This window comes from Canis aureus, chromosome 31, assembly GCF_053574225.1.
Source record: "Canis aureus isolate CA01 chromosome 31, VMU_Caureus_v.1.0, whole genome shotgun sequence".
In the NCBI taxonomy this organism is placed as follows: domain Eukaryota; kingdom Metazoa; phylum Chordata; class Mammalia; order Carnivora; family Canidae; genus Canis; species Canis aureus.
In genome coordinates, this window is record NC_135641.1 from 25,257,352 (window position 1) to 25,277,654 (window position 20,303).

The window sequence follows — 20,303 nt, forward strand, 5'->3', positions numbered from 1 at the left end:
TACCTCTGCTTTTGCCGATATCAATATTTTATGTGATCTGTTTCCTTCAGTAAGAACTGGTCAGACTGACATGGTGCTGGCGGATGCTGGGAGGGGCTATAGCACTGGACCCCGGTAGCACATTTTCTCTTCAGGACCCCTCTCCTGTTGACAGAGAATTTTTTTTTTTGGGGGGGATCATCAGGTTGAGATAGGTTACATTATATGAAAATGAGTAAATCTGGCAGACTGTGAAATGTGGGTTTGTGCACTTTCAAATGGATCCTTCTCTCAATTTCCAGTACGTTGAGTGTTCTTTTGTGAGATCTTCTTTGTTCCTATTTCTCATTCAGCATTGCATTGCTCTCTCCCACCTGGGAGCTTTTTTGCCTTTTTTTTTTTTTTAAACTTTGTTTTCTGACATTCTTCTTCCTCCATGTCTGTCTGGGTTTCCCAAAAGTGAGCTATGATTTGACCTTTGGTTACCCCTGTGAATCAGCTTTTCCCTAAACTTAGGCCTTTGATGACTTCCTTTTCTAATGGTTTCTGCCCTTGCTTCCATTTCGTTTTTCTCTTTCTTTCTGATATTCTGTTTATGGCTCTTGTCTAGCCATTTATTAGGCTCACTTATTGCCTACCAGTAGTTCTGTTTTAACTCTTTAAAATGTGTTCTCCTGTGAACTTCTTGAGCCCGGGCACTTGTGTGTGGCGCATCCCAGCCGCCCCATGGATGTGCCGAATGGATGCTATTTTTACCCAGGGTCTCTTCTTCAAAGGCCATTCTTCAAATTTGTATCTGGAGATCTGAGCTGTTGTTTATCTCTCAATATTGGGCAGCTAAATCTCTGAAACACAGAGCTGCCATGGCCCATCTTTTAATGCTGACTCCCTCCCACTGCCAGGATGTTACACATGCCTTCCCCGACAGATGGCCATTGAGCCTCCACTTGAGCACTTCCAATTCTTTGTGAGGCAGTTTGTTCTACTGCTGGACAGCTTCATGTTTCATGTTCTCCTTTGCATTGTTCTGAAACTGGAGTTTGCACTGTTTCCACCCTAACAGTTTTAGCATTGTATATTTTGCAGAAGTGTAACGTGTCTTATACATGACCAGTTCTCAGATTCTCAAGGGTGGCTTTAATTTCTCCATGTCTTTCACTTGCTGTCTCTCTCCTAGCACTTAAACAAGTGTGGATGCTTATATTGTCTCCCCTGGTCCCCATCACTTCTAGATTTCCACCATGCCTTCCACCTCTAAAGTTCTCTTTCAAGCCCGCTTCTCTGTTAAAACCACAAACTCACACTTTTTCCAGTATCTAAAAGCTGGAACATGCATAGGGAATATAGTTAGTGATATTGTGATGTCACAGTGATACTGTGATGTCATTGTATGGTGACAGGTAGTAGCTACGCTTGTGCTGAGCATAGCATGACTTACAGAGTTGTTGACTCACCATGCATATCCATTGACTACTTGTGTACTTGGAACTAATGTAACATTGTGTGTCAACTGTACTTCAGAATTAAAGAAAAACAGCTAGGATATAAATTCTAGTATCATAACTTACTAGGTGGGGGGAACTCAATCAGATTACTTAATTGTTCTGAGCCTTGGTTTATTCAGATGCAAAATGTGTGTAATAATGACTTCCAAGAACATTTTTAAGGATTGAAGTATGCAAAATACTTAGCTCAGTTACAGAAACATGGTGCGTTTAATAAATGTTACTTTTTGCTTGATTAACTCTTTTTGTGTTTAATCTTTCCAATGATTCTCTTTTGAAAATTTTAATTCTAGTATAGTTAACATACACATAACATACAGCGTTACATTAGTTTCAGGTGTACAATATAGTGATTCAGTAATTCCACACATCACTCGGTGCTCCTCGTGATAAGTGTACTCTTAATCCCCATCACCTGTTTCAGCCATCCCTCCACCAACCTCCCTTCTGGTAACCATCAGTTTCTTCTCTATAGTTGAGTCTGTTTCTTGGTTTGTCTTTTTTCTTTGTTCTTTTGTTTATTTCTTAAATTTCACTTATGACTGAAATCATATGGTATTTGTCTTTCTCTAACTGATTCCTTTCACTTTAGCATAATACTCTCTAGCTATGTCCATGCTGTTGCAAATGGCAAGATTTCATTCTTTTGTATGGCTGAATAATATTCCATGCATATATACACGGAATATATACATATGTATGTATATATATGTGGGATGGAATATATATATATGTATATATATATGTGCTAATATATACATATATATGCGCTGACTCCTTCCCACTGTCAGTCAGGATATTACACAAGACATGTGGGAAGGAGTCAGCATTAAAAGATGGGCCACTGCAGCTCTGTGTTTCAGAGATTTAGCTGCCCAATATTGAGAGATAAATAACAGCTCAGATCTCCGTGTGTGTGTGTGTGTGTGTGTGTGTGTGTGTGTATACATATATGTGTATATGTACACCACCTTTTCTTTATCCGTTCATCTATCGGTAGACACTTAGGCTGCTCCCATGATATGGCAATTGTAAATAATGCTGCAGTGAACACAGAGGTGCATATATCTTTTCAAATTAGTATTTTTGTATTTATTGGATAAGTACCCAGTGGCATTACTGGACCATATGGTAGTTGTATTTTTAATTTTTTGAGGAACCTCCATTCCTTTTTCCACAGTGGCTGTACCAGTTTGCATTCCCACCAACAATGCAGGAGAGTTCCTATTTCTCCACAACCTTTCCAGCACTTGTTGTTTCTTGTGTTTTTGGTTTTAGCCATTCTGACAGGTGAGATGATATCTCGTAGTTTTGACTTGAATTTCCCTGATGATGAGTGATACTGAGCATCTTTTCATGTGTCTGTTGGCCATCTGGATGTCTTCGTTGGTGAAATGTCTGTTATGTCTTCTGCCCATTTTTTAATTGGATTGTTTGGGTTGATTGGGTGTTGAGTTGTATCAGTTCTATATATATTTTGGATACTAACCCTTTATCAGATATGTCATTCGCAAATATTTTCTCCCATTCAGTAGGTTGTCTTTTAGTTTTTTTGATTGCTTCATGATTTTTTTACTTTTTAAAAATATGACTGACTTTTAGAATTATTTGAAGAATTTCTCCCTTTCTCTCTCCCTTTCTTCCTCTAGTTCTTTCTTTTTAGATTTTATTCATACCAATCCTAAAAAAAAAAAAAATCCTATTGCTTCTAGATTCATTTCCCTTTTACTTTGGAAGTTTGTCTATAACCTAACAGGGTTTTTTGGCAAATACTATTTTTATCTACATGAATTTTTTCAACTCCTGCCTACATCTCTGCTCATGTATTCATCAGCTTCTATTATTCTTCCTGTGGAAAACATTTGTCCCCCCCTTTTAATGGGTTAATGATGACTGGGCCATTGCAGATTACTTAACTCCTCATTGAACTCCTCACTCAATAGCTTTTAGAGTTTTTAGTTGAATAATATATTTTTTAAATTAAATATTTAATTAACGTCAGTTCAACCAGCATTTACTCAGCACTTTTTTTTTTTTTAAGATTTTTATTTATTTATTCATGAAAGACACACAGAGAGAGAAAGAGAGGCAGAGACACAGGCAGAGGGAGAAGCAGGCTTTATGCAGGGAGCCCGACGTGGGATTCAGTCCCAGGTCTCCAGGATCACACCCCTGGGCTGAAGGCAGGCGCTAAACTGCTGAGCCACCCAGGGATCCCCTACTCAGCACTTCTAATATGACATGTGTTGAGTGAGGTGCTCTAGGAATTACATAAAACACTGTTTTAATTTGTTCATGCATTCATTCATTGAACATTTTCTTGAGTCCCAAAGAATCAGATTCTGGGTTTGGGGTTCAAAAAAACTGAGTTAGACAGGGTTTCTCTCCTCAAAGCACATAATGAAATAAACGTGATGAGACAGTGTGGTAATTTCAATGATCTGGGAATGGATCCATCCAGGCATTGTGAGAAAGGCTACTTCACCAAACCTTTCTAGATTGGGAAAAGCTTCACAGCAGGTGGAATACTTAAAGATTGAGTGAGGGGCTTAAAGTCTACTGGAAAGATAAGACCCCTGCTAGCGTTTGGGTTGTGTTTGGTTATTAAGCCAATTCTGTGAAAACGAACCACTAAGTTCTGTGTATTACACTTGACTCTCCTATTCCTTTCAATCATATTCACACAACACTTTCCATTCTTCTGCTCATTTTAGGGGCTTTAGAACCAGCAGAATAACTGAAAGATAGATGTGATGATATTATAGGTTTGCTTTTGGGACCTAATTACTGCACAAATGCATATTTCTGCATTCCAAAGTAGCAATAATAACATAAATACATAAAAATAATCTCATGATAGTATGACACATTACAGAGTGTTTCTCAATCCATCATTTCATTTACTTCTTATAGAATAGCTTAGTGCTTGTGGGTTTCCTGAGTGTCTTCAGCACTGTTACCGATAGATAAGAGCCTAAGAGTTAGCAGTGAATAATTATGTATGGAGGGTTTGCAAAGAATTTTTTTCTCTCTTCATTCCAAGGTGATCACGCTGCATTTTCTGATTTTACTTAGATCCCAAGACCAGGTCTGCCCATTATGAGGCCACTAGGAAGGCATCCTTTCACCATTTTGTGTCTCAGCTTTGTTACTTGTCAGATAGGAATATTGCTGCTGTCACTAACAATAACACCGACTTTGCCTCACTGGATTGAGATGAGGAGTTAAATCATTAATTTGTGTGAGTGCAGAACGTATATAACCAGTCACAATTATAAATCTAAAATGCACCTTTTGAATGACCAGATTATCAGCTGCTTCACTCGAAATAAGTTCAACTTAAGTTTTATTTGTTTCTGCATGCTTTCTTAGGTAGCTTCATGTTGTACTCTCCTCTGTTTAGCTCCAAGTGACTGCAAGCAAGTGCTGAATGTTCAGTAAGCACTTGTTGAGTGAAGTTTTTTTTTTTTTTCCTTTTTTAATACTGACCTTTTAAAGTCCAGTGTTGGATATTTGTAAGCTACTTATATTTTTGCTTAGGATTCCTCAAGCCTCTCATTTAATTTCCAGATTATAAGTTCCACTGATAGAACCCTTATAAATATCACATTAAGAAGCTGAGCATTACCTTTAGGCCAAAGCAATTTACTTTTTAAAAATCTGATTAATTTCAACACAATCAGCCGGGATGTCAGAAGATCTCAGTGCCTCTGATAGATGCTGACAGGTGAGGAAATTAAAATCAGGGAGGGAAGCAATTAAATACTGGCAAACATTACTTTAATGAGACAACCAAATCATTCATAAGCCACGGAATATGTTGTATTTTTGATAAGTATCTTAGGGTTGCGGGTGAGAGAGTGCGTTTAAAAATGCTCTTTGTACGGGATCTGGTGATGAGAGTAGAGGTCCTTTCTGTGTTAGTTACCTATTGCCTTTGGCCTGGTCTGACATTTCCATAGTTTTTGGAGACAGACTTCCTGATAATTGTATTAAAGATTATGCCGTTGTTTAATTTAAGCAAATCTAGTATATGATTTAATTTAAATAAGTAAATAATTTAAATCGATCTTACCTCTACCACTACCTTAAAACTCAGACAGAGACACCTGGGTGGCTTAGTGGTTGAGCCTTTGGCTCATGGTGTGATCCCGGGGTCCTGGGATCGAATCCCGCATCAGGCTCCCCGCAGGGAACCTGCTTCTCCCTCTGCTTATGTCTCTGCTTCTCTCTCTGTGTCCCTCATGAATAAATAAATAAAATCTTAAAAAACTCAGACAAATGCACAAAATCCATGACAAAGTAATTTTTGGCTCTTTCACAAGTGATTTAGGGGTAACCACAGTCAGGACCTATGAAAAGAAAAACCTAGAAAAAAATGCATATTTCATACAACTTCCAATTCAGAAGACTTGGGAATTAAAGTACAAGAGCAGAACCTAGGCACTCAATCCCTATTAAGCTCTTCTTTTCAAGATAACACCCCTGTATTCAGGAAGGACATTAGAGACCAGAATGCTAAAAAGTAACCCACTTGTTGGCTCAGTGCAAGTTTCTACAAGGCTCTGTTATGTTGCTCATTGGTACTGTAGCACTTGTAAAATATCAAGTATTAAGAAATATCTTTACATTGACCACAGTGATTCTGGTGTTGGTTGGTTGGAATTTGTGTTTGTAATGTTAGGATCATCATTGTAGAATTGTATTGCTAAAAAATTGTCCTGGGATGCACGGGTCAGTTCAGAAGATACCATGGTTTGTGAAATACCTGTTTTCTCTGCTCTCTTCATTTCTCATATTCTTACATTCCTTTCTGCCTTTTTCCTTGTTCCCCATCATATTTCTTTCTTCTCTCTCTTTTTCATTGCCTTCATGTATTCACTGCTGTTTTTCCCAAAATACAGTGTAAATTATCAATTATTCTATACTGGTTCCAAGTTGACTTGGTGAATCTTGCTTTTGCATATACTTTAATTAATAGGTTGAAGTTTTGCAAATTAAATGTTGAGTATACAGGTTTCTTTATTTTGGGTTGAAATTGCTTCTGAAGATGAGAATATTTTTCTTTTTTTTTTTGAGAGAGAGGATGGGTGGTTTGACCAAGGATGCAGACTGCCAGGGTCTTGGTCAGCACTTATAAATACAGAGGCGGCTAAGGATGACTGACTTGCTTTATTAACCAGATGCTACAGTGGGGTTTGCCAGTTGTCCAAGATACCTTTATGAGTCTAGTGGAGAACTCCATTACATTAGGTAATACCCATGAGTTTTGGGGGATGCTTGACACTCAAATCATGTGAGGAGGATGATGAACTTCTTAGCTAGGAGGCTTCAGCTTTTGTACTGCTTAACATGAGACTTCTTGATGAGAGAGAATTCAGGGGCGCTGGCTTCTGTTGTTTCTGTGGCTTGTGTTTTGAGAGTTTGCCAAAGATGTTGCATCTCTGAAACTATACTGGGGAGAGCTGAGAAAGTCTGCATAGTAACCCTGCATCAAACACTCCTTTTGCCCTAGCTTCATAATGTGTCACTTCTGGTTAGACCACAGATATGAAGTCTTCTCTCTCTCTTTCTTTCTTTCCTTTCACTCACTAAAGAAACAGGGCTCAATACTAAATGGCTTTGGTGCCTTGACACTTTTGTATGGTATGTGCTCCCAAATGGGAGACTGTATCACGTAAGAGAAGGGTGCTTACTGATTTTGGTGTCCAGATTCAAGGTTCCATTTTTATCTGATCCATATTAACCATATAATCTTTGAAGTTTGGTTTCCTTATTGGTAAAATTGGCAATAAAGATGATTAATGTTTTGATTTTGGTGGCCTATGCAAGACTTTCTTGCAGGCTGCATTATCAACCATGTTCTATTTTTAACCTTATTTGAGTCCTATATGTTCTTCTGTTGGAAGCTTCATCTAAGGGACAAACTTTAGGCACAAAGGCACAGACTTTAAAATGATTTGTGATGTATCTGCAGTTCCTTCACTTAAAGCAGCATCTCTTGCTTTTGGGAGTTGAGAGGAAATTTAATTTTTAAAATTTGAGGTGTTGCCTTTTGAAACAAACATTCTTTGTTTCAAGAATGTTGTTAGGTGAGGCCATGGGAGATACACATTGATAATTATTGCGGTGTTTTAAAACTAGGCATATGAATCAAAGAAATTCCCAACCCAGAGATATTCTCTAGCACTGTGTGCTTCTAATGTCATTCTTTGATCAGATAAACATGGGCTCATTGGAAGAAATATTAATGTTTTGTATACCACCACTGTCCATATCTATAGATATGAAATAATGGAGGAAAATCTTCCAAAAAAAAAAAAAAGTGTGACTGAGTTTGGCTGTGAAGTAGATATTAAAATCCTTATTTACATATAAAGAAATTGACACTCAGGGAGTTTAAGTAATTTGCCTAAGGACATTGTTAAGAGGAAGACCAAATCTCCAAATCTCACAAGGTTCTAAATCCCTTGTGTTTTTGCCGCTGTCTCATGTCAATCAAATAGTTGGTCTTATTTTATTCTTCCCTCCTCCACCCAGTCTACTGAATTAAGTCAATGAGTTGTTTCTATTTTCCTAACTTAATAGCCCAGGACAGACTAAGCTATAAAGGAAAAAAATCACTGAAACAACAGGCGGAGTCTGGAGAGTCCAAACTTGTACCCTACTACGTATTATACTGTGTAGTCTTGGGCAAGTTACGCACCTTTCCTCAACTTTAGTTTCTGTATCTATAAAATGACGACAATAATAGTCATACACAATATATTTGTGAAGTTAATCATGAGAAATATGCTAGTTCCTATCTCCTTCTGTCTTGTACCTCCACGAATTTTTGTTTCCTCACCTGTGAAGTGAGTAGACCAATCTCTTCCTGTTTCTTTGCTGGGTTGTTATGGATTGAAGCAAGATAATGAATGTGAAAATGTTTTGCAAAACAAGAAACTGATATAAGAGTTATATATATATAAGAGTTTATGACAAGATACAGATTAGTACCTAAGAGTAACGTGTACCTATTTCATTTACAGACACTGGCATTGTAGTTTGCTGAATCTTACGTCCACTGACCATTCCAGGAGCTAGCTATCTGAGGTAAGAGAGGATCGGCACCTTTTTATTTATGAAATGCTCATAAGTGTCCTAGCAATAATATTGAAGGTTGATTTTACTCCCAACAAAGAAATACAGAAGCATTTAATGAGCAGCAAAACCTGAAAAATGGCCAAAGCAATGAACTACCAGCTTTTTATCTCTTCTTGATTTAATTTCCCCTTTCAATTTGTAGCCTTCATGGTTTAATTCCAAAAGCACAAAAATCCAGGCAACACAGGAAATTCATATTTACCAAGTATTTAAGTGTCCATAATGTGCAATGTTCTTTTTAAAAAAATTTATTTATCTACTTTAGAGAGAGAAAGAGAGGGAGAGAGGGAGAGAGACAGAGAGAGAGAGTGTGCAGTGGGGGCAGGGGCAGAGAGAGAGAGAGAGAGAGAATCCCAAGCAGACTCCCTGCTGAGCATGGAGCCTGACATGGGGCTCCATCCCACAACTGGGAAATCACCATCTGAGCTGAAACCTAGGGTCAGATGCTTAACCAACCGTGCGACTCAGGTGCCCCCATAATGTACTATGTTCCTATCTACTGCCTCTTTGTATCCCTAGCTAGCCTGTGGCAGGAGGGCTTCTCTCCAGTGTCCTGGCTCTTGTTTGAGTGAAATTTTCAATACACTGGGCTGCCAGTGCTTCCTGGCTTTGAAAGGGACCAAACTCCTCTTGTCAGCTCCATCACTGTCTTTTAGCTGCCCAGAAAAGATCTGAAAAAGACATAATTCAAGGCTATAATGACAACAACAAAATGCTAAGAATACAGAGAATGAGCTAGAGGTTTTTGAACTTAGGACACACGGTATCTACAGTGCTGCTCTTCTGGGGGGCCAGTGCAAAGGAGCTAGGCCTTTGGTGAATGAACATTCTCATCGTGATTTTGTCAATAAAATAGAGGCAAGAAGAAAATATGTAAAGGAAGCATGATAGTAGCAAAACTTGCAAGATAGGAGTTTTCTTTTGAGTCTAACTAGCCAATATTTGCACTTCCCAGTTAGGTCTGCAGTGTTCTATGTGGTCTTTGAGAAGACTTGGATGAAAAAGAAGTGAAGAGGTCAATATGGTGTTCCTAACTACAGGCCCCAAAGTATAGCAACTTTGTGGAAGATTTGATATCAGCATTTAAAATACTGTAGACATTTGTTTTACCGAATATTTCAGCAAATATTTCATGTTATTTACATGATCTTGAACTGCCAGTGTGACTTTGGTTACACAGACCTTTGAAAATATTGAAGTTTGTTGTCATGTTTGTCAGAGTTAACAGTTGAGAATTGAGTGGACATTGTGGTGTGATATTGATATGATTTTTTAAATTAATGTGGGTTTTAAAGCTAATATTCACCGTAAGAACATGCCATGTAGGGCAGCCCGGATGGCTCAGTGGTTTAGCGCTGCCTTCAGCCTGGGGTGAGATCCTGGAGACCCGGGATCGAATCCCATGTCAGGCTCCCTGCATGGAGCCTGCTTCTCCCTCTGCCTGTGTCTCTGCCTCTCTCTCTCTCTCTCTGTGTCTCTCATGAGTGAATAAATAAACTCTTTGGGGGGGGAAAAAAAAAGAACATGCCATGTGCAAACAAGGGGGGTCATGTATGGACTGTGAAACGCCTCTATAATTAAATAAGACAGAGCAGCCACTTATTGTTTAGATTTTACTCTCTGTCCTACAACAGAGAAGGTTATAAAAAATGGTAGTGACCAAAAATACAGGAATGATTTCCTGCCCATTTTTGGCTCCCTCTCTAGTCCGTAAAATACTCCAGCAAAAACTCCTTTCTAATTTATTTCATGTATTTTCATGGATAAATCTATCAGAAAAGAATGTCCTGTAGACATGTAATATAGTTTTTGATAGCCCTGTTAGGCAGAGAGCTAAGTGGTTCCTTCAGAGAAGCTGCAGGTATATTAACTTTTCTCCAAATGCCAGTTGTTAAATATTAATAGAGTAAGCTTTGAAACTATGTAACCATGCCCCCCTTCTGCAGGAAACCCATCTTGAAACTGCAAATTGGAGTTTAAGCAAGCCTTGGGAGGTTAAGAAATGATTGCTCCTGAGACAGAGGGGTTTCATCTATATCTGTTCATCCATCCAGCTGTCCATCCATCCAGCTATCCATCCAGCTATCCATCCATCCATCCATCCTTCCTCAATATTTTGGAGGTGGGGATTGGTGGGCAGGGAAGGATAAAAACTTCTCAAATAACCTTTAGGAGGTAGAGAAGTAAATATTCTGGGGGCATGTTGTAGAAATTTAAAATCATCTTGTGGTAATAATTGGTATCAGTGGCAGTAATGAAGAAAGAATAACAGTTTAAATAAATAATGAGACTTGACAGTAGATGTGTCAACAGGTACCCACTTAATGAGTGTAATCATGTTTTTCTCTGCTTTCAACGTTGATCCACTGACTGTGGTGTGTTCCCCTGTTCCATTTCCAAACCAAATCTATTTAAAGCTGCACTTCATGGAATCTGAAACAGTATACCCTGTTTACTATTTAGAGCTGATACCCAATGTTCTGGAATAGGCAAGATCTGTACTTGAACAAGAATAGGCTTCTGGCCTCCTGTAGACGGTTGATTATCCTTGTTTTCCACAGGGTGATTCATTAGCAGGGATGAATAATACTGAATTAATTATCATGGACTTGTCTCTATTGCTAGAGTGGATTGTTTATTATAATTTGATGGAAACAGCCCTAGTCTACCTTAAGTCAAATTAATCAGTTACTGCTTTTTTTTAGGTGGAGGTTGAGGCAGTAGTTATACATGAAAGTGCTTCTTAGTTACCTAGATAGAATAGCATTGTTTTGGGGAGCGAAGCCATGTGTTTTATGTTGTGTTGTGTGAACCAGACGCCATGAGAATCTAATTATAATCCCAGCTCTGGCTGTGTCACCTTGGCAAGTCACTTTCCCTCTCCAGGGTCCAGTTCAGTATCTAACAACAGATGGAGTTGGACCAATTGATCATGGCATTACTTCTAGTCAAATGTCCTATTGTCTGTGTTTGCATTTCTTAGCCAGTCTTTTCTTCTTCCTGCTGTTACTTTTCTGAAGTCATAGGAAAGTCTTATGACTCTACCACAGAACGGGTGCTTGGAAGTAGGTATTTCTCTATTAGTTGTGTGTGTGTGTGTGTGTGTGTGTGTGTGTTTACATAGCAGAAGAGCAGTTAATGATTTGAATTATATCTACACTAGGGTAGGATATTTATGCACTGATCATCCCTAACCTCCAGCAATATTCAGTTTCGGGTTAGAAAGGAAGAAAAAAAGTCCATCTTCCTCCATGTTTCTCTACTCCATCATCTGGGTCTCATTTTTAGAGGCTTACCTGCTGGTTAGTGTTTATGGGTTCTTCTTCTGTTTGACTTCTGTAGGTTGAGTCATTGACCTGTAAGGAGAGGTCAGAATGTCAAAACCAGAGGAGACTTTAAGAACCAATCTAGCCAGGTTACCTCATTTCAGAGACTGAGATTTGGAATCAAGGTGCTAGTGGCAGATCCTGGCCTAGAACTTTTCTTCTGACTCCATAGTCGTATCTCTGTTTTAGGAGAGATATCTCTTTCTATAAACTGTCCTTTCTCTTCCCAGTATTTAAAGAGCCATTGTTTTTCAGGTAAAACCTGTCTCAGTGTCAAAGCAAGAATATGAGATGCTTTTAAAGCAAAAATGGATTCCAGCCATCTTTGTTAATTCCGTGGGGCAGTAGAATATTCTTACTGGCTGGCTTCTGCTGTCTGTTTTTTATTAGGAGACTATGGATTCCCCTGCAGTCCTTCCTGTAAGGGATGACTTGACCCTGACATCACCTCTGTTTCCTCCACCCGCCTCCTGCCCTTTTTTGATCCAGTGAATTATAGGAAGCTGAGGATGAGCGCCTAGCTGGCTGTTTACTGTGCATAGTGGGGAACATTAATAAAGAGAAGACAGATGAAGGATTAATAAGCAAGAGGACAGGAGAGTAATAGCCAACACAGTGAAATCTAGTTCAAGGCCTGTAATTCCCAGGTGCAGTGCTACAGGAGATTAATAGCAACATCTCTCATTCTTTCAGACTGTCTCTCTGCCTTGTTCTTATGGGACTGGGCTGGGACTGAGAAGCAGCTGGAATGATCTTTGCCAAAACCAAACTCATGTTTTCATGAGATTTCCAGGTCCAGAGGAGAGAGTCGTAATTATCCATCATTTAGAAGATAATTTAGAGGCCACTGGATCTAAGCACATATTTTGGACCTTCTGATACTGAAATACAGAGTGTGGAAATCATTTTACCCAGTCTGAAGTTCAAATTCTGGCTCTAATTAATATGTTTCAACTCTGTTGAAGCAATGACCTCGTCCCGAACCTCAGTTTCTCCATCTATGCAATGGGAAGAGAAGGGGGGTGGAATAGATGATGTCAGAGGTTTTCTCAGTCCTGATTTTCGTGAGTCTCTGATCAGTCCAGGGTACCATAGCAAGTGTGCATCTGAGCCAGGTCCTGAATCCAGAACGCCTTTCTGTGGTTTGGAGTGTGCATCATCATAGCTTCTACTACCCATGGGGGGCGCTAAACAGTGTATTTGCATCCTTCAGCCTTTTAAAAATTAAATACACCCTTTTTTTCCCTTCCGTTGACAGGTCTCTTTTTGTCAAGGGACTTGTCTAAGGCAGTAGTTTTTAATTTGTGTGTGGTGCCTATGTGTGTTTATGGTGGACAGTGTAGCGAAGAGGATTATGGAATGTTTAAAAATTTAGGTGAATCTATGAAATAGTTAAAAATGCACATCTGCATAAAACGTTGTCTATAATTTAGGTGGTTTGTAGACCTTCTGAAGGCCAATGTAGATTCTAGGTTAAGCAGAAGATGTTCTTCAGTATGGAAGGCCTGAGGTGACATTTGGCTGACATACATTTCCTGTTGCTTTTGGATTTTTCCACAGTTCACCTATGGTTCTACTCTGAGTGTCAGGCTCATTTATAAGCATGACCCTGGACAGTTAAATATCTCAGACTGTTGAGTTGAAACTGCTATTCTGCTCGCTTCATTCACTCACTCAAATTACTTTTAAACTGGAATCAGTAAATGATAGCCATTTTAATATATTATTTCATTTAATCTTGCAAAACAGAGAATTATTTTTTTTTCCATTTTTCATGTACAGAAGCTGAGCTCAGAGTGGTTGAGTAATTTGCCCAGTCATACTGCTAATAAATAGCAAAGTCTGGATTCAAATCCAGATCTGGTCCCAAATATGTGATTACCTCCAGAGATCATACTGAATATGAAGAGGGACAACGAAAATTCTATAAATTATAGAAATCCCTGGTAGAAAATGGTCAGTGGGACCCAGAAGAGTTCAGAGAGGGAAAAGATCACATATCCTGAATCATTTAGGCGATGATTTATTAATTAAATACTTATCTGGTACCCTAAGGCAGACTAAGAAATATTAGACAATTGTATAAAATGCATTATAAATAACTTATTTTTTTTCTTTTTCTTCAAACCTCTATCAGGTTAGTGGTCTCAATTTCTTCATTTTTGGGGATCCCTGGGTGGCGCAGCGGTTTGGCGCCTGCCTTTGGCCCAGGGCGCGATCCTGGAGGCCCGGGATCGAGTCCCACGTCGGGCTTCCGGTGCATGGAGCCTGCTTCTCCCTCTGCCTGTGTCTCTGCCTCTCTCTCTCTCTCACTGTGTGCCTATCATAAATTAAAAAAAAAAAAAAAAAAATTTGAAAAAAAAAAAATTTCTTCATTTTTGTAAGTGAGATGAGGAGGAGACAAAAACCGATTAGAGTCATAGTACCCTGATAACTGTGAGTTATCAACTGGATTGGAATGTCAATGCTTTGGGGAATCCGTTTGTTGTTTTCTCCCTTGTTATACTGAGCGTGGGAGTTTTTAACAGAGACTCCTGACCATGCATGGATCAGCACAAATGCAGATGTGAGCAGCTAGTATTTGGATCGTGCCAAGATGTAATGTCTGCCACATGTGTGAAGCTAATGCTTAACGCTCGGTGACCCACTGTGAATGTACGTGCGAGCCATGAGAGTGAAAACTGGTGCCAGAGGTGAAAGAGGCCTCAACGATTGTCAGGTGCACGGCCTTCACCTCACCCGTGGGGAAACAGAGGCAGAATAAAATTCAGACTTCATACCAGCCTCTATGGTAGTGTTGACCTCGATTTTCTGTCTTCCGCTGGCTCACACTCACATAGCCCATGAGCTTGATAGGTCGATACACCTGGATTGGGAATGCAGCATAAGTAGTTGCATGACCTTCGATACATTACCTGATTTCTTTGGGTCTCAGTTTTGTTGCCTGTCAAATGGAAATCAGGACTGTTGTGAGGATGAGTTCAGTATACGGAGGCATTATGGTTAATGTGATTGGTAATCCCCGTCATAGCCTGAACACACAGGCTGGTTGTCCTGCTTTGACAGATATTACTTCCTGATTTCATCTTAGTTCTTCTTAGGCCCTTGCTTGTCAAAGTTTGGTCTGAAGACCAGGAACATCGACATCACCTGGGATCTTGCTAGAAATGCAGACTTCAGGCCACACTCCAGACCTCCTGAATTGGAATCTGCATTTTAACAAGATCCCCAGGTAGTTCATATGCTCGTTAGACTTTCAGAAGCATTGTTTTATGCCTGAGATCAATGTCAAGGCCATTGGCCATGGCCTGGTGCCAGTGGCTGGCATCCTGCCAGCCTTTTGGGGGCATGCCTTACCCATGCCTTACCATGGCCAGAGGGAAGCCTGTGAAGTCGCTCCCTGGGAATCATGGAAGGCTGGCTTGAAGGAATCCAGCAGCCTTTATCTTTTCAACGCCTTTCATTTCCTCAGAACTACGACTCACAGGGGTCAAACTGGGATTGGATCCCAAAGCCTTTCTGCTCACAAAGTCCATGTTCTTTTCATTAAACCATGATGTCTCAGTCGAGAGGCACGCTGGGCTGTGCGTATGAGAACTCCCCATTCCCCCATTATGTGGATGTTTCCACACTGGCTGTTTTACTCAGTTACTCAATTCCTAGAGGGGAAGAATTAAAAAAAAAAGAAAAAAAAAAGGCAAAAAGCTTGAGTTGAAAGCCAGGATCCTGCAGCTTAATCAGTTATTTTCGTATTTTAATGAGGATGACTATTGTGAAATAAGTAATTATTAATTACTCAAAACTAATGAAATATTTTAGTTTCCTTGCTAAAAAAGCATATGGAAGCTAAAAGAAAGCATATGGGTGTTTTTCGGGAAGCATATTGGTGAATGGACAAATTACAGTGGTGCCAATATGCCTTTGCTGTCTGGCTAGGGCCATCACTGTGTGTGCTGGCATCTGAGTCCTCGTGTGTTTAAAGAGATTTTTAAAAATTCCCATCTGATGTGTGTGTTGGGTTGCCTCTGGAGTTACACAGCTCTGTCTCACAGTTCTCCTGCCATGATTTCACTCTGACCTTGCTTGTTGAGTGTCCCTCGTACACAGCCTCTGCCATTGGTGGCTGCCACACGCCTCCCTCCCAGATGCTGGAGACTTGCAGGGTCTCCCCCGCCGATGGCCGCGTGTTGAGACTGTTCATCCGATGGTTTTCTACAGCAGTAGAAACCATACCCTGTTACACTGGATGTGCACGCTCCCCTGGGGAACCCGTGTGACACTGTGGGCCAGCCATCGGTTTCTTCCTTATGACGCTGGGATGATATTGTGCGTGCCCCTCCGCTCATAGGCACGGCTGTTTATCCAGTGTGTGGTCCTTGCCCTCTGCCTCTCCTCTCCTTTCTTTTCTGTTCTTTTCCCTCTTGCCCCATAGGTAGTCAGTCTGGGAAATAGTTTGATGGATTTGGAGGTGGTTGAAACTTGTTTCCTCTGCTCTGGGGATTGCACACTTCTAGGCTTGGAGTGATCAGAGGCAGCATGGTATGTTTGAGAAGGTACTTGGCAGAGTGTCAGAAAAGTGATGCTGTAGACCAGCTTGACCTAATAAACATTTCCTTGGCACCTACCGAGCAGAGCAGGGTGGGTTGCTAAGAAATCGATGAAGGGAGGTGGCAGGGATGTAGAGGTGAGTTTGAGTCAGGGCCAGCTGAGATTCAGTGTGATGTGTGAACTCGGTACTTACACTCTGTGAGTCAGAGAATTTGAAGAACTCTTTCTACCTGGGAGTTTCTTATAGAAACTGGATCGGAGTTGGCTTTGGAAGATGGTTACATGGACTTTGATGGGATGTTACAGGAAGTGGAGGGGAAATTTCTGGCAGGCCAGAATCGGCCACCGGCAAGACCAGAAGCAGGTGATTACCAGCCATGTCCAGAGAACAGGAAGTGGCTACCAGAAGTATCCATTTGGGAGAAGTCACTTCTTCTCTGGTGGGACTCAGTCTACTCATCTGCAAAACATGAGCTTTGGACAAGAGGGTTGTCAAGCTTCAACTCCAACTGAATTCTTTAAGATCTCTGATCCCACAGCCAGATAAGCCATTTAGCTTGACTCTGCCAGCTGACTGTGGCCATGGACAGGGCCCAGGGCCCACATGTCCTGTTCCTTAACTACTACCCCATGTAGCATCCTGATGAGGGGTGGGTGGGGTGATCACTATTATCCTGGCCTTTGTTGCATAGAACACAGAATGTTAAAGTGATCTGAGACATCAAACAACTAAGATATTTAACCATCTAAGGTACTGATGACCCTTCTGCACAACTCCTCTAAAATGCCACCTCTTTCCATGTCGTATGGGCCTTGCTGTCCTGCCTGGAGGAACAGCTCAAAGCCCTCTTCCTAGGAAAGCCTTCTCTCTGTACCTCTTGGCTCTGAAATACAGTCTTAGCCTTTGACTTTGTTTTATAATGAAACTTTCTTTTGATGGCTATGTTTTCATGTTTCCTCACACACACCCCCGCCCCTCCTGCACACAGATTATAATGGTTCTGAATCTAAAGACGACTCTCTGCTTCTCTGAATTTCATGTAGCTCCCAGCAGTGCCCTAGACATAATGTTCAATGAAGAAGCACATAACTATATTCTTCAACAGTTTTTCTCACTCCATGTTGCTTGGGTTTAAGACGGATATGAGACATATATAGAGGCATCTAGAATTGCAGAACTGGGAAGCTATAACAACTGTCTATAGCCCTGGGAAGAAATGACTGGCCACACTTCACCCCCTCAGTTAGCTGCAGGTCTGAGAATGGCATCCTTATCTGGCTAAGTGATAGAGGGACAGAGTTCCTGCTTACCACCCAGGCCTTGACTGGGTTCCTCCTTTCCCTGAAGACCCTTAGGAATAGAGGTGGCATACAGGACACTGCCGCTATATGAAACCGAGAGAAACGAGCAGACATTTATTGGGTATCTATTATGCGACGGGCCCCGTGACAGATGCGTTGGCAGAGGTTAGCTTGGTCGGTGGTCATAAGCTAGAATTTGCACTCTGCATGAGGGGGCCAGGTTGTAATCAGGATGTTTAGCAAAAGCCCTTCCTTAGGAGCTCTGATGAGCGTACTGTAGTAGATGGGCCCTTACCTCCCGGAATGTGGGCATAGAGCTCTGCAAAGTTGCACACTCAACTTGTTTTAAGGTTCGCTGACTGTGAAGATAAGTGGAAGCAAGCCAGCATTGTGACCAAGACTGGGGTGGGCGGACCTGTGTCCTCCCAAGTGTACAGATGAGTCTCGGGAGAACCAGACCTGAGTGCCTCACACATGAGTGTTGGTAGTATTGGCTTGTACCTGCTCTTATTACATCTTTCTCCCTCCTCTCCTCAAGCCTCCCACCCACAGACTGTGTATTTCTGCCCCTGATCTGTTTTCTTTTCCCTGTCTCTCCTTCTCCTGAGCTAACCCTGGGCGGCCTGAGGTTCCGAGGGCTCTCTGATGCAGAGTCCTCTGTGCCGGACTGTGAAAATGCTGGCAGGGAAGACGAGACACAAATCTGTTAAATACATAGTAAAAATAGCTTATGATCTATGGGACTTGGTATTAAGCAAGATGATATTAACGAGGTTTGAGCGCTGCTCTGAAATGTGGCAGCTGCACACGCATATTGGCTGCTTTTCCTCCCTACCTCTGGCAGCTTGTGAGCAGTGTTGCCATGACAGTCCTTGGGCTCTGTTTAGATCAGCTATTTTCTGAAGGAGCCCCTGACCTTCCCCACAATAGAAACCGTCGATGTGGTCATGTCAGTGCCTCTTCAGAAGCCGTGTGACTGGTGAGCCCCAGTTGTCACTTGGAAACTGTTGGAAGCTGTAGGTCAGGACACAGACATTGAACATTTGGGAGTAGGACGGGCTTTTAAATATCCTTTACTTATTTGCTGGGTGAGAATACTGAGGCTCATTGAGTGGCAGTGACTTGCTCAAGGTCCCAGAGTGAAGTAGAGATGAGGCTGGGACAGGAACTTGGGTCTCCTGATTTCCATCCTGTTACTACTATGTCATGCTTCCCCTGCTTGAGGGCCCTTTTCAGCCCAGGAGGCTGTGGGTGGAGATGAGCCAGGCGTGGGGACGTCTTGGTCCCTAGGAATGGGGAGGGGAAGTGAAGGGGGGGGAGGAACTCCGTGCAGAGAGAGGAATGAGGAAGTGATGGGGAGTTACGGATAGTGTGGGGCTGATAGCTGCCCAGAGTGAGTGTCTGAGGTGCCACTCAGCTGTGACCATCAGCAGAAACTCTTCCTATCTGATGCCACAGATGATGTCATTGAGAAAGAAGTAGACGCTTAAAGGGGCAAGGGAAAGATGTCTTGTTCTTAATTGCCCTGAACCCTTTCCTAATGTCTTGTAGGCTCACATAAGGCTACCACCATAAGAGCCACTGTCAGCACCATCTTTTCTTGGCAGGTGCTTTATTATATGGTGTTAAGTATTCTGTAGATAGTTCAGATATGAGACACTGTCTCCTTCATAAGATTGCAGGACCCTAGGGGTAGAAGGGATTTTTCTTCTTTTCTTTTTTCTTTCCTCTCCCTCCTTTCCTCCCTCCCTGCTGCCTTTCAAACATGGCATCTGGCATAGACCTAAATCACTTATGATGAGCATACCGTGAATCTTTGTTGAGATAAACTAGGTTGAGTTCAGATGACCTCTTAAGATATTTTTTTAGTTGACAATGAAAGTTGGCAAATGATGATTTTGCGTTCTCACCAATTTGGATTCTGTGTGATTTCTCATATGTTCTTAATTTCCATAAAACTCAGTATTATCCTTATTCTACAGAGAAGAAATGAGCCAGGCACCTGCCCAAGTTCACTTCAAGTAATAAATGGTGGAGATTTGATTTGCATCTAGGTCTTCTGTTTTCAAATAACGTAATGTTACTTCTGTTCTTCACCACTACTTATAGAGAGGGTGTTGTTCCATAGAGAGTGGTTCAGCCTTCTCTCGAGGAGTCTCTAGCCTTTTAAGGTTGCAACCCACATCCTTAAGAGTTTGGAAAAATAATTGAGGCCTCAGGTTCAAACAATGATTTCTCATCATGTTTTGGACAACACTTTAGCTTTTTTTTTTTTTTTTTCCCCCAATAAGCCAAGGAAAAATAGTGCATTTCCATATTCTTTAATTTGTTTAATTTGAGATAAATTTAAGACTAGAGTATAAGAATTTTTAAACTTTTAATAAATTTGGATACATCTAGCATAGGGGGATAGAAGACCCTCTGTCCTAAATGAATTGACTAATTTAGCTAAGAACAAAACTAGACCACTATTTTTGGTTACAAAAGGATATAAGAA

The 20,303-nt window shown here is 40.9% G+C and overlaps 1 protein-coding gene across 9 annotated transcripts in view; it reads left to right on the plus strand.

Annotated features, from left to right (window-relative positions):
- LPP (LIM domain containing preferred translocation partner in lipoma) overlaps positions 1 to 20,303 on the plus strand; it is a 604,338-nt gene that overhangs the window by 94,821 nt on the left and 489,214 nt on the right. For all 9 annotated transcript variants that reach the window (XM_077880053.1, XM_077880050.1, XM_077880051.1 and 6 more), the window contains one exon: positions 8,516 to 8,579. The gene's annotated coding sequence lies outside the window, so the exon portion shown is untranslated. The remainder of the gene's footprint in view (positions 1 to 8,515; positions 8,580 to 20,303) is intronic.